Source organism: Neophocaena asiaeorientalis, unplaced genomic scaffold (genome assembly GCF_003031525.2).
Source record: "Neophocaena asiaeorientalis asiaeorientalis breed wild unplaced genomic scaffold, Neophocaena_asiaeorientalis_V1.1 scaffold606, whole genome shotgun sequence".
Taxonomy (NCBI): domain Eukaryota; kingdom Metazoa; phylum Chordata; class Mammalia; order Artiodactyla; family Phocoenidae; genus Neophocaena; species Neophocaena asiaeorientalis.
In genome coordinates, this window is record NW_020173687.1 from 10,580,603 (window position 1) to 10,595,912 (window position 15,310).

Genomic DNA, 15,310 nt, shown 5'->3' on the forward strand with positions numbered 1-15,310 from the left:
ATCCTTGGTACACAGATAGCCCCTTCTCTGGAATTCTCCCACCTTAAGCTTTGAATGTGTCACCTTATCTTCCCAAGGTCAGATGGTAAAGGGAAAAGTTTAAAACCTCAGAGTAACAGGTTTGGGGGAATTGCTGATTACTTCCCTTCTTCGTGGCCCCAACCTTTTCAGCTCTTTGAGAGTTGAAAATCCTTGAGGGATGTTAGATTTTAGTGGGGTAGTAATTTTCATAAGTATGTAGATGGGTGTCATGATTTGCAAAGCCTTGTTGGTAAACATCAAGCCCATGTTGAGTTCTTCATTGTCAGACTCAACAGAGTTGATTGTAAAATTTTCTTTCTTTCCAACTTTGGACTTGCGGTTGCTGTTCGTTATCTCAGTAGCCAACCGCCTTTGCAAAAGTGTTGACACCAGTCTTCTGTGAGCACCCACTTTCATAGGGTGTGTTGATTTCTATAGATTTTACTCCTCTTGTTATTTCCATAGGTGTGAGATGCACAATGCGAAACCTAGGCCCCAGCTTTTGCACCATGATGCACAGGGTTGTACTTTTTGTACTGAACTGATAGGTGGCCTAGTGGTTATGCCCTGTACTACCATTTTGAGGATCTGGACTCCGTTCCTGCCTTGCTCTTTGGACCACATTGTCAATTCACACCGGTGGGTATATTCATTTTGGAGGGTGGGAACTGCAGCAACAGGGAAGCCAGAGACTTCTTCCTCCTTGGTCACCACCAAAGCCAGCACTTCCAAAATTTCAGCCTAGCCACATTCCTCAAGGAACGGGTTAGAGCTGGTTGCAGATGTGGGTTCTGAACAGAGAAATGACTTGTGCCTTGTTTAAGAGAAAATTTTGAAGTTGCTAATATTGTTTTAATCGTTTGCATTCTGCACTCTTGTGTATAAAATATATTAAGTATTCAATTACTGCTGTTTTGATGACCCAATCTCAAGAGTTGCTAAGCATTCAGAAACCTTAAAGATTCTCTGATCAGAACAGGCCTTTCCATGAACAGGTACTTGCTACCAAAGATGGATAGTGGTTGTTGATACTTAAGGGTACTTTTAAGACTTCGTTGCAGGTATTTTATAAAGATACACCAAGATAAATTTATGGGAAAATGAACTGGTGTATTCTTTGATACATAACCAGTTGGTGCTTAGGGGAGAATTTGCATTGGACATTTGCTACCAAGTAACATTTTGGTGAGTGAAAAGGAGGCAGCTTGGTTCAGGTATTCCACTAGAGACTTAACTAATTGCTTTTACAATTTGTTTAGTAATCAGAAGAATCAGATATATAATTTAAAGGGTATTGTAATCTTTAAATACTTTTTAGTATTAAGTAGATATAATTTTGACTTGAATTTGTGTTTGATATAGAATTATATCACTTTTTAAATGAGTAATATGAATAGCATTTCTTTGAGGGTGTGTTGGAGGTGAAGTTTGTGAAGGTGCTTTCGTTTGATTTAGCAAATTATACGTAAGATATAATGTTAACCGATGTCCTTAGTGGTAATAGCCATTTTTCCCCTGTGGGAAAACTTACTGTGAGCTCTTAAAAAGCATATATTCTGCACTTTCAAATGTTCCCTGATTTTGGCATTCCCTCTCCCTCCCACCAAAAAAAAAGAAAAGAAAAAAGGTCGAACAATTGGACTTGAAGGCTGGAATTTAGGTAAACTGTGAGGGTTCATTAAAAAGCCTCAATTAACTAGAGGGTGGGGAATGGGTATTCTATTTAATTGAACTTTAAGTAGAAGTTCCTTCTTTGTCTTGGCCCTTGTTGAAAATTTCCTAACACTGCCTTATTAGAGGCTGCTATACTTCGAACTAACTAAATCTTTGCTTTTTGGCTCTTACAGTCTCTGTGTAGGAAATAGAGGAGATTGGGCTATGAATCTCTAAAGACCCTTGTTCCTGTTTATTCTGAAAGTCATTGATTTTAAACATACCCATTGTGAATTTGTTTTGCTTAAATTTCTCTTTTTTTCCTTAAACCAGAGTGCAGGAAAAGTTCTAATACTATTTATATTAAAAATAAAACGCCACCATGTTGAACAGACTAAGTGTCAAGTAAGTTCTTGATTATTGTTATTTTGATGACCCAGTCTCAAGAGTTGCTAAGCTTCTAAAAACCTTGAACATTCTCTGATCAGAGCAAACCTTTCCATGAACATGTACTTGCTCCCAAATAATCGGGAGGCTTTTATCGAGTAAAAATGAATTTTGATTTTTATTATTAACATACATGCCTACATTTATTATTTATATTTGATTGCTGAAAGCATAATTATATTAGGTACATTATATATTAAAGTAACTGCTTATAAATTTTGGAAGATGTTAAAAATAATTTTTAGAATTGTGAAATGTTAAATATTTAGCAGTCTGGTGGTTAATATATTTAAGGTGATGTACACATTTTGTGACTTCACATTTAATTGTGAAAATTTCAGTTTAACAAGGAACATAGAGCTATTCTGTTATAAAGGAGCAAGTAGGGATCCCTACCTTACGGAAAAAAAAGAAAAACTTCAGAATTTAGGTAGTATTTTTTCTTTTGAGAACCATGCATAAATAACAAATGGCATAAGTTGTAGTAGACCTTGATTTTGTTAATGGCTGGGTGGGTGTATACATAAAATACAGTTCACTTTTTTAGTGTTGAAATGACATTAAATACAAATAAAAGGTGCAAATATTGGAGATAATGTTTGGAAACAATACATTTGTGCAGAGAAAAAAATCAAATGTCAGAGTTTTTTTTTACTCTGTTTAAATCTTAGATAAACTTTTTAAAAATGATGTGAAACTACAAACGTTTTTTTGAAATTCTTACTAGAACCTAATTTGTAGTTTACATCAAGGTGCCCAGTACTGTTGTGTAATGAGCTACTTGTTCAACCTAGACTTCCAAAGGACTTTCACTTTTAAAGAATGTCATAAAGTCTGTTATGTCTTCCAGAAGGTAAAATATTTTCCACAAGAGTGTAACTTTCATCTACTTGCCTAAGAGGCATGAACATTAAGAAAAATGTTGCTCACCTATGTAAATAATTTTAGTTAGATTCACAGAGCGTGATGTGTTATTAGCATCACATGAACTTACAAAATTTTTTTCTCCCCTAGTTTTGTGAGAACTTGTGGTATTAAGTCTTGAGCAAATGCCATGTTTGGCTGATGTGCATATACATTTTATGTTGTTAGTTTGGAAACTTGGCATTTGAAACTGGTATGAACCAAAGCCCCGCACTAATTAACTGAATTGGTATCTTGAATGTAGAGGCTGTTTCTTGTTTACATGTTGGCACTTTCCACCTTGATCGTTGAGACACTTTATAAGAACAGCCACCCATGTTTTGCCCAGCATGAGTGGCCACAGTTCCATGTGACTGCATTTTTGTTGTTGTTGTTTGTCTGCCTGATCTTGTCCATTAGAAAGTGAGGAGAAGGGTGATTGTGCTCCCTCAGTCCCTTACGGTCTTAGTACCCCTTATACCTTTGTTTTGGTCATGACCTACCTTTGATATCTGCCAGTTTCGAGGTCGGCTTAAATGAGAATCCACATTCTGCCTCCCTGGAAAGAGAAGGCTCTCTACATATTAACAGGCCTCTTAGATTGGGATATATATATATCAACTTGATTATATGGGGATATGCGTGTATATATAGGAAGTCACGGATAAAATGTGAGCCAACTATGTAAAGTGAGTTTTGATTTAGGGGTGCACATTTTTGTTCTAATACGTGTAAAATGCAAAATTCTTTTCACTGTTTCCTTGCTTGGTTCTCTCATCTCCGTGTATGTGTTCCTGTCCTTTGCCTTTGGGACTTCTTTGAGATGCACTCACAGTCCTCTTTGGTTTTATTGATCCCTAGCTTAGTTCCAAGACAGCAGCGAGAGAAATCCTGATATCTCAAGAATTTTAGCAGTGTTCCAGAAATAAAGGTTTGGAAATTAAGAGAAGAGCATAAAAGACTTTGAATAGAATTACCAAGGGAAGGCTGCCCTGAACATATGCCACAGTTTAAGATTGAGTTATCATTCAAAAACATGCACATGATCTGTAAGAGACTCCTGCATTGACCATCTCTTAGAATTAAAAATAAATCCCTCCACATCCTAATTCCTTTTCCAGTAAGGGTATAGATTTGTACTTGAGTCACTTAGCTTTGGGTTGTTTGTGTTTGTTACTTCTCATATGACTTGGTTGATGTCTTTAATAAGGATGAACTATAAGTGTACAGGCCCCCTTGCTGGCCTTTATGATATTATAATATTAATAATACTGGTGTCATTTTTCTAAGCACTTCATAAACCATTCTCAGTTCTCTCAGGACTGATTTCACAAGTAGGGAAATCAAGGCACTACCGTGTGCAGTGATGAAGTGAGCCATGGAATATGTCTGGGCTGGTTCCCAGGTCTGTGTTTGGAACACAGGCTTTTATAGGGCCCCTGTGAGCTGTTTGGCTAATGAAGACCCACATGAGTGCTTCATAACTTCTTAGTGATGTTTTGTGCTTGGATGTTAGCTAACAGCCAAGGATCCCAAGTGGGCTCCGCAGTTAAAGCAGTTAGCTTCACTAGCTTCTTTACCAGTGAATTGTGCTGGTGGTAGTTAGTTGAAGTAGCAACTGTATAAGGTTTGAAGTTGCCTGTATAAGGATCTAAAAAGAAAGTTTGTTTATGGTCCATTGCTTTTCCCAGTGTTTTGGTTTAGGGCAGTCTTGTTCCTTCTCTACTCTGAGCAGTTATTTTTGCTTAGACAGATAATTGCTGGCTTTTGCCCTCTGCCTTTTCTTTTTCTGAACCCTCTATGCCCCATTTAAGAGCTTGTGGAAACCTGTGCTTCTCTTGAAAATCTGTAAGGCTTTCCTTTTCTGATGGGAGCTGGCAACAATTGAGGACCTATATGAGTGGTCTCTTGAAACCTGATATATCTGAAGAAACTTCTATCTAGTGGAAATGTGGTGGAATTTATTAAATGTACGTTTAAGTCAACAATTAGAATTCTTGATCTTGTGAAAGGTATGAACTGAGACTGGGTGTGTCCTAATGCAGGGAGTGCTTAGAATCCTGGTTTGAGATCAGAAAAATATAAATAAAATTTCTGTGGAAAGTGTGAGGATTGAGCCATCAAGTGGCAAAACCTGCTCTAAGAATAATGCTTTCGCTTAAGCCTTGACTCTAGGAGATAGCTTAGAAAAACGTGAGAAGGTGATTCAAATAAATTACATATTTTGTTGCTCAAGAATGGTGAGAAAAATACATTTCCCATTACTATGGGAAAATTATTTTGAGTAGTTTTGAGACAGCATGGAACACTTATTAAGGGATTGAAAATAACCTACTTTTTGTCTTAGGCCATTTAGATGAAGACCAGTAGCATGCTTCTGGAATGATTATAAATGGACATATCTGGATGTTCTCTTAGGCCTGCTCGTTAATTGATTTCCCTTTTTCACACTTCTCTTAAGCCAGGTTGTTCACCTGTATTGACAGCAAGCAGCACTAAGCCTAAGGAGTTCTTATGTAGGCAGCATGGTGTTGGAATCACTCCCACAGTATGTCTTGCTGGAATGCCTATTTAAAATGGAGTAAATTGGGAAATGCTTCCCATCTCACAGTCTCCCTGAAGCTAGATTGGGATGTTAGAGATGTTCTCAATCGTTTTTGTCCTTTTTTAAGTAGTGAGGTATCTTTCCCCCTTTCAAATAAAATTTTATGTGAACTGTAGTATATAAAACTGATTAAAGGGGCAGCTTTCACATTGTCTCTTAAATGTCAGCTTCCCCTCCATCTCTATATATCTCTTACAGTCTCTCAGCACACTCTGAGAAGTATACCCTGAAAACCGTTGGTTCCGTTAGTGTGCTAGAAGTTCTGGTGGTCACAGCTAGGGTTCTTGTCTGAAATCTAAATACTCAAAAGCAACAGGATAAGCAGCAGCGGTAATAACAGTTCCTAGTTGTAGGCACTAGTTTTTTAGTCTGAAAGCCTTAAAAGAGGAGTAACCCAAATTTTATATTATAGAAATATATATATATATTTAATAAGCAGACTCTAGGTCACACCTTTATATTTCTAAGTCACCTAGGTTTATTTTGGGTACTTGCGAATGTTCTATTGCATAACCGTTGTAAGTGCCACAGAGCTTGTAAAGTTAATATGCTAACTCTAACATGAATGGCTCACACAAATATATAAAAAACACTCTTACGTGTGAGTATAAATGCACATTGTAATGTGTACAGGAACAGATGTGTGGCAACCACATCTGATTCTCAGGAATAATGATGGTCTGTGCTTTTTAAGAGATTATATCCTGGTATGAACTCATAAATTTCAGAGTGATTGCTCCAGTATCTGACCTGGTTTAAGGTAATAATAATAATAACTGCTTTAAGTATTAATTGGCATCATCTTATTTAATCCTTCTGACATTTGAACAGTAGAATGGTGTTATACTGGTTATACCATAGGAGACAGACCTCCAGAGGTAAAGTAAGATTTTTAGAGTCACAAAGCTAGTAAGTGGCAGAGCAAGGATTTAAACACAGATCTGTCCACCTCTAGAGCTATATTCTTTCTTACTACATTGTACCATCTTTTCTAGCAGGGGAAAGCTTTACTGTACTATGTTACCCTACTTATTATAGAAGTTTAAAGTTATGAGGGAAAAAATCTTAACACGTGGCTGAGAGGTAACCTAAATATTTGTTCATGAAACCAGTGTAGTCCTACTGGAAAACACAAATTTTGATGTTGGCTATAGGCTTTATACTTAAACTTCTTCTCCCCGTCCTTGTGCTGTCATTTCAGTATCTTGTTACCTTATACCTAAAGTTCTGGCTATTTTGCAGATGTTTCAGATTGAGTAGGTAGGTCTGGAATGGGTGTAAGCTCCCTCAAGTGATTGTCACAATGGCTAGGCCTGGTATCCACTCTTCTACTTAATCTACTTACTCCAGACCTTTTTTAATGGGACCTGCCAAACACAACCAGATTAATTCTCTCAAAGCGCCATTAAAATTGTATCACTTCTCTACTCCAGTAACTGCAGCATCTCCTCAGTGCCTGCTAGACATGGCAGCAGGCTCTAGCTTCACACTCAAGGCCTCCATTCTATCCCCATCCTGCCTTTCCAGCCTTGTCGTTTATTACCACTCAGAAGCTTGACACAGCAGCCATTCTGACTCTCTGCAGTAGTTCCTAAAACTCTGCTTTTCCACCTCTGGAACTGTGCTAGGGAGACTTTTTTTTGCAGTGAGTGCAGATTCTCCAACCTAACATAGTGGCCGCAGCTCAACAGCTACTTCCGCCCTCTCCTGACTGCCCCTGCTGAGAATGAACTGTCCCTCTTACAGAGCCTCAGAGCATCTAGTTTGTGACACATCTGACATATTGCATCCTTTCCTGTATATATTTATGGGGTGTCATCTCTATAAGACTTTTGTAGGCAGGGACTGTTCATTCATTCTACACTTACTGAGTGCCTGCTATGTGCCGGCCAATGAAGAACGTGTTAGAGAATATAGCAGGGGAAAAAAACCAGTCAGGGTCCTTGTAGTGGACATTCTTTGCCTTGAATAGTGAGATGGCATCCTTGTCCTCCTGCATATTTTAAGGGTTCTATTTAGCCTATCAGTTGAGATAAGGACAATTAATCTGCGCTGAAAAATGATTCATAGTGATTCTAATTTAAAGACATAAATATCTCTTTACTAGTTGTATGAATTATACTTTCAGGTCATATTTTACTAAATCTCTTGAGATCACCTGTGATGAGCATTTAAAATAAAACTTTCTAAGTCACAGAGTCATTGTAATTTTGGTGATTGATAATGTGGTGAACCAGGCTTTTTATTTCCCATTAGATTCTTGGTTTGTTATTAATGAGCCACACCAATATGAAAGAAAATAAAACTTGCGTAAAGGACTAAAATTAAATTTTTCATCTTTCTGTTACCTTTGAAAAGGCTTCCTGTTTTATTTTTCCTGGGACCTCTCCCCTTTTACAGTTCTATCCTGTAACTGTTTGAAAGAAACTTAAGGTGATTTGAAAATTTAATACATGGAAATTCTGTGAAAATCATTTCTGTACTGCTGCTTCATGCTCTAGAATCATTTCAGTTTTGCAAAATTAAAAATAATTGAATTCATTAAAGTAACTCTAGCTGGATTAAACTATTAATTAAGGCAGAATGAATTTGGGCCTTTGACGTTGACAAAAGTGATATATTCCTCTGTTCCTGGCCTCTTGGAGTGGAGCAGATTTGCCAGGAAGGAGAACTCTCTACTAAGTTTTTTTTTTTTTTTTTTTAAGTGCTTAACAGTTTGGGGGCTGTTGATATATTACCATAGAGTCACTCGTTTAAAATTGTCCAAAATGGTCTGGAAATTTGTAAAGGCCTTCAAAGTTGTTCTTTTACATCCAGGACTTGCTCTAGAGGATCTATCCTGTTCAAAGGAATCTTAAACAGTCTTAACAGATGCTTAATATTCATAGTTTTGGCAAAGAGACCCATCAGTGATAAATGTCTCTGATTTTGAACCCAGATTGCCCTGCTGATAAAATTACAAGCAGCCTTATCGGGTTCCATATTCACTACTCTTGTCTTATGTTTTCTAGTAGCCACTTTTTTTTTAAACTTTATTTTTAATTGTGGTAAAATATACATAACGTAAAATTAATTTATCATGTTAACCAACCACTTTTACGTATACGGTTCTGTGACATTCAGTATATTCACATTGTTGTGCAGCAGTTACCACTATCCATCTCCAGAACTGTCTCCATCTTGCAGAACAGAACACTCTTCCATTAAACAGTAAATCCCCATTCTCCCTCCCCACCAGCCCTTGGCAACCACCTTCTACTTTCTGTCTCTATGAATTTCACTACTTTTAGTATCTCATGTGAGTGTAATCATGTAATATTTGTCTTTTTGTGACTGGTTTATTTTGCTTAGCATAATATCTTTGAGGTTTATCCATGTTTTCAGTAGCTACGTTTTTAAAAATAAAAAGTAAAATTAATTTTTATTTATTTATTTATTTTTTTGTGGTATGCGGGCCTCTCACTGTTGTGGCCTCTCCTGTTGCAGAGCACAGGCTCCGGACGCGCAGGCTCAGTGGCCATGGCTCACGGGCCCAGCCGCTCCGGGGCATGTGGGATCTTCCCGGACCGGGGCACGAACCCGTGTCCCCTGCATCGGCAGGCAGACTCTCAACCACTGCGCCACCAGGGAAGCCCAATTTTAATTTTTAATCCAATATATCCAAAGTATTGTCATTTCAACATGTAGTCTATTTTTGGAAGGGTATTTATGAGATATTTTGCATTTTTATCATACTAAGTCTTGGAAATCCCAAGTATATTTTATGCTTAAAAGCATATCTCAGATGGGCAAAGAAGATGTATAAATGGCCCAAAAGCACATGAAAAGATGCTCAACATCACTAGTCATTAGGGAAATGCTAACTAAAACTACAATGAAAATATATCTCACACCCATTAAGATGGTTAGTGTTTAAAAAAAAAAGTGTTGGTGAGGATGTGAAGAAACTGGAACTGTACACTGTTGGGAGTGTAAATGGTAGAACCACAGAATTACCATGTGATCCAGCAGCAGTGTCTTGAAGAGATACTTGTACACCCATGGTCATAGCAGTATTATTCACAATAGCTGAAGGCGGAACAGGTGTCCAACAGGTGAATGGATAAATGTGATATATACATAGCATGGAATATTTTTCAGCCGTACAAGGAAGGGAAATCTGACATGATGCTCCAACTGGATAAACCTTGAAGGCATTGCTAGGTAAAATAAGTAGTCACAAAAGGACAGATACTTTGATTCCACTTACGTGAAGTACTTAGAGTAGTCAGAATCATAGAGGCAAAACAGAGTGGTGGTTGCCAGGTGCAGATGGGTGGGGAGAAATGGGGAGTTACTGTTTAATGGAGATAAAGTTTCAGTTTTGCAAGGTGAAAAGAGTTGTGGAGATGGATGGCGGTGAGGGTAGCACAATAAAAGTTTAAAGCACCTCAATTCAGTTCAGACTAGCCACATTTTAAGGGCCTAATAGCCATTTGTGGCTAGTATCTGCCGTATTGGAAAGCATAGTTTAAAAATGAATTTATAAAATTTTCAAGCAACATTGGTTTTCTTGCTGCTTGAGTAAATACTGAAATACATCTCTTCCTTTTGTTGTTTGAGAAAAATTATGCATGCATAAAATCTGGAAGGATAAGTATACCCCAGTATTTACTATTGTCTCTGGGTAAAATTATTTGTGTTCTTCGCCTTATCTACATCTTGTAATCTTATACTAGGCCTAATTGCTTTTTTTTTTTTAACAGCTTAAGATATCTTTCGTATACCATACAATTCACCCATTTAAAGTGTATAATTCAGTGTTTTCTAATATATTCAGGGTTGTGCACCTATCACCACAATTAATTTTAGAATATTTTCTTCACAAAGAACCCAGTACCCCTTGGCAATCACCCTCTATTTCCTCCAGCCCTAGGCAACTTTAATCTCCTTTCTGTCTCTGAGATTTGCCTATTCTAGATATTTCATATAAACGGAATCATACAATAAGTGGCCTTTTGTGACTGACTCTTTTCACTTGGCATAATATTTTCAGGGTTCATCATGTTGGAGCATATATCGGTATTTCACTTTTTTATGGCTGAATCATATCCCATTGTATCAATACCATGTTTTACTTAACCATTTATTAGTTGATGGAGATTTGGGTTGATTTTCCTTCTTGGATATTATGAAGACTGCTGAGAACATACGTGTACAAGCTTTTGTGTGGGCATATGTTTTCATTTCTCAATTGCTTTTGTAACAAGAATGAACGGAATTTGGCAGGGGAAAGGAGACTAAGAGGTAGTTAGTTGAGAGCCGACTAGTCTCCTGCCTACCCCTGCCCTTTAGAAAGGGAAAAAAGATGACGAAAGCCTCTGCTTTTCCCAAGCAATTTTCAGAAGACTGTGCTTTGAGTATTGATAATGGATAACTGGTCCATTATCAATAGGAGAGACATAGGATGTATCTGGTTTTTGAAAAGGTATTGTTTTGTTGAAGGATTCTAAAATTGTGGTTTTCATTTTGCAAGATATTACCATTACAGGGACTTCCCTGGCCGTCCAGTGGTTAAGACTCCTCGCTTCTACTACAGGGGGCACGGGTTTGATCCCTGGTTGGGGAACTAAGATCCCACATACCGCACGGTGTAGCCAAAAAATTTTTTTAAAAACTTTTAATTAAAAAAATATATATATATATATTACCATTACAGTTTGGATAGAAAGATATCCATCAGATGTGACCATCTAGTGACTGTTGGCATCCACGGTGATGTTAAAAGCGCTTTAGGGCAAGTGGTCTCAGAGCTGAGTTCATGTTTCACTTCTTCGGATGTGATGGGACCATCTGACCTGAGATAAGTGTGTGTATTCTTTTTTTTTTTTTTTTCCCCGGTACGTGGGCCTCTCATTGCTGTGGCCTCCCCCGCTGCAGAGCACAGGCTCCGGACGTGCAGGCTCAGCGGCCATGGCCCACGGGCCCAGCCGCTCCATGGCATGCGGGATCCTACCAGACCGGGGCACAAACCCGTGTCCCCTGCATCGGCAGGCGGACCCCCAATCACTGCGCCACCAGGGAAGCCCTGTGTGTGTATTCTTAATCTCTGTATCTCCACTTGAGCTGGTTTGGCTGAATTATTTATGGTTATTTCAACCTTGGGTATTAAAGTTCTGGCACTTTCAGATGTGTGTATATAACATGCTGTTGTTTACTTTTAATTAACGTCAGAGATCAGAGCTTCATCTGCATGGGTAATGGGAAGAACACTGCATTCTAGGTCTGAAGATGACCTTGAGACCCAGCTCTGTCATTGACACGCTCATCACCCTTAAGCCACTTGCTTCACCTCAGTTGCTAATCTGTAAAATGAGAAGAGTTTAGATTAGGCAAAACCCTAGGTTCTTTTCAGTGATTCAAAGTGCTGCTTTTTCATAACTGGTTTTAGTTGGAATATGAATCTCAATCTCTTGTCTCCTAAGGTGTGTACTTTGTTCTTCATTTTGGAATTAGAATGTTCATGCCCCTTCAATTGAGAAGATACTTAAAGACTGTTGATAGTTATTTCTCTTCTAATCAGACATGGATTCAGAATAGCATATCTTTTTCTCATCAGCTAAACCAGCTAATGCTGAAAAAGGCAGCACATATGCAAAAAAAAAAAAGGATTGATTGTAGTTATATGTGTAAAGTGGCTGCCACCAACACAAATGCACCTTTTAGGAGCATTAATTTAAAAATAATATCCAGAATTAGAGAAGTGTTGTCCCACTTGACCTGATTATGTCACATCTGGAATAACAGTTTATTCAGGGCACCACAGAGATTGACCAACTGGAGCCTCTTCATTGGAGACTGGCGTAGGCGATAACAGAAGGAATGGTGAAAAGAACTGAGCATGGTTAACTTGGAGAAGGGGAAGTCTTGAGAGGGAAGGAGGAAGTGTCTTAAAAACTTGAGAGGCTGTTAGGTGGCTATGTAATTAGACGTCTGTAGCTGAACTGAGAGTTGTGGGCAGGTTACAGAGCATTGTAAAGAGTAAAGTTGTGAACAGAGCTGTCCGGTGTGGGACAAGATGCCTGGTGGGGTTTGTGCTTCCTTCACAAAGTAATCAGGCAGAGAGTCTCTTAGAGCAGGGTTGTTTGTGGAAAGGATTCACACATTGTTCATAGAAGGTGGCCAAAAGTATTACTGTGATAAAACATTTTTGTACAGGATGCTGTATTTAGATGAATACACTCATTTTGCCTTGCGTAACCAAAGAAATAGTTACGAAAACTTTCTTCTTTTTCTTTTATTTTATTTTACATCTTTATTGGAGTATATCGCTTTACAATGGTGTGTTAGTTTCTGCTTTATAACAAAGTGAATCAGTTATACATACGTTCCCATATCTCTTCCCTCTCCCTCTCTCCCACCCTCTGTATCCCACCCTACGAAAACTTAATTATAAGGAATTTAATAATTGATTTGGTTAAACACTTGAAGAAAACCTTTTTTTTCTGAAGTGGAGGCAGTTTTATATTTGACACTTTACTCAGTTAATTGGGTTTCTTTTATTACCAAACTGAAAGAATAGTAAAAAATTAATGCAGTTAGTAGTTAAGAACAGAAGAAAAATTAGTTACATTTCCTGCCTGCTTCTTATCTTTATTAACAGTGTTCTAATATGATTATCCTAAGCAACATAATTGATGTTCATTATTTAAATTTAGCTTTTGGTGCAAGTGTGTCTTCATTGGCAAAGTAGTTTCTCTTTCTAATCCTTCTGGGCTTTCCAAATACTCCCTTTTTTAGCCTCAACACTACTGAACATTTTCTGGTGAGATGGAAAAGAGGGAAGACTAAAACTTTGCTTTTTTACCTCTGTCATGCTGCACAGTTTTTATCTGCTAATCCAGAAGAGCATTCTACCCCTGGATAGTCAAGACAGTTCCTTGTTTCGTGGTATTTGGGATTGAGGAAGAGAGGAAAAAGAGGAGACCAAGCTGCCTTTATGTGAAGAGCCGAGCCTGTGGCATCCAGAAGGTCTTTTGCCAAACCTTATAGGAAATTGAAAGATAAGCAGCTTCTGTTCAGGACTGTGTTTTAGAAAAAGATTGAGGAGGGTGATTGCTTCCAGACTGAACGTAGGCTCTAGGGTCTCGATGTGTTCACTCATCGGAGGGTGGGTCTAGAAAGACTTCACAAGGTTCATTTTTTTTCAAATACAAATATTACATAAAGCTTTTTACATCTGGTTTAATTTAAATGTAGGGCTAGTGACATCCTGAAAAGCAAATAAGGTGTCTGTGTTCACCACTTTGGATCCCAGAATAGTCAGGAAAGATAAACACTTGCTGGTTATAAAAAGAAAGTGTTTTACAGTGACCACACTTTTTTTTTACTCAGTGAGTGATATTGACAGGTATTAAATATGTTGTTGAGGGGGTGGCAGGAGGAGAAAACAGCAGAAATATGGGAATGATTTTTTTCTTTCTGCCTAGTTTTTAACTTAATGGGTTCAAAATCCACAGAGATATCACAGATTTTTTTAAGTGCCATCATGGGTAGCAATGAAGTAACTGATGCTTTGATTCTCTTCGTGAGAATCTTCTTAAAATGCCTGTGTCTCTTAGAAAATAGCGTAACTTAATATTTTTAGTTAGATCAGTGGTTTAAAGAAACTTCAAATATCTGACTCTTAAACCCCAGTGTGGATTATATAAATACTTGCACCAGCATTAAGTGGAGTATTGTTTTAAGGATTTAGGATCTGAATTTCTTACATATTAATTTGGGTTGATGATGTACCAAAAATGAAATTGTTTATATTGTAGTAGTTTGAAAGTCTTCCTAATTTATTAACTTAGAAAATATTGCTGCCTTTTTTTCACTAGTAATGGCATCTTTTCCAGCCTTTGATTCCCCCCCGCCCCCTACCAAAAAGGTATTTCCAGAGAGGCTGTATCTTTCTTAACCGCTTTAATGTAGAAATGTTTAAAAAAACAACAGAGTATAAACTATGTTCTAATCCTTAGGCTTACTGTGGGCTTCCTATAACCATATTCTGATCAAACTGTAATTTAGGGGAGATTTTCAGTGAACTGTTGGAGTTCTGCTGTAGCCACCAAACATCATGCTTTGGTTGACTGTCCGCTAGGTCCAGATTCTACATTTCAGTAGTCTGCCACCTTGGCATAAATTTGCATTATGAGCTTAGTTTAGACAAGTAACTATTTCAAGGAGATAACTTGGAAATGGAGAACTTTTCCTTCTTCCTCTTTCCATCAACCTGACCCCCTCCCTCCACTTTTTATCTTTTTTATATTTCAACTAAGATTTCTTTAAAAACAAGGATTTCACCCCTTTTAAGGTCAGGTGGGGTGGTGGAAACCACTGGTTTAGTCTAAGTAACTTGTGTTTAGGTTTTAGCAGGAAGAAGTATCTATCCTGGTCTAGCTCTCAGTACAGTGTTAGAAATGTTTTTTCTATGAAAATTCTAGATTTGCATTCACAGTATAACTGATGCAGTAGTTGTCATTCTGGTATATGTTCAAATTTCAGTTCCCAAATATTAGAAAGTAGCAGGGTTATGCCTGCAGGTGATGGAAACTAGGACACACCATCATATTTACTGGCATGTTAAATTAGCACCATATGTTCTTATTAGGAACTTGAAACATACAAGAATGCACGTAAAAATATGAAGAATTTGTA

At 37.7% G+C, this 15,310-nt stretch overlaps 1 protein-coding gene across 2 annotated transcripts in view; it reads left to right on the forward strand.

Annotated features, from left to right (window-relative positions):
• Nucleotides 1-261: 261 nt before the first annotated feature.
• ADNP (activity dependent neuroprotector homeobox) overlaps nt 262-15,310 on the forward strand; it is a 28,476-nt gene continuing 13,427 nt past the window's right edge. Inside the window, exons 1-2 of one of the 2 annotated variants that reach the window (XM_024750261.1) lie at nt 262-660; nt 2,008-2,079. The gene's annotated coding sequence lies outside the window, so the exon portion shown is untranslated. The remainder of the gene's footprint in view (nt 661-2,007; nt 2,080-15,310) is intronic. The other variant, XM_024750260.1, reaches the window with a different exon arrangement.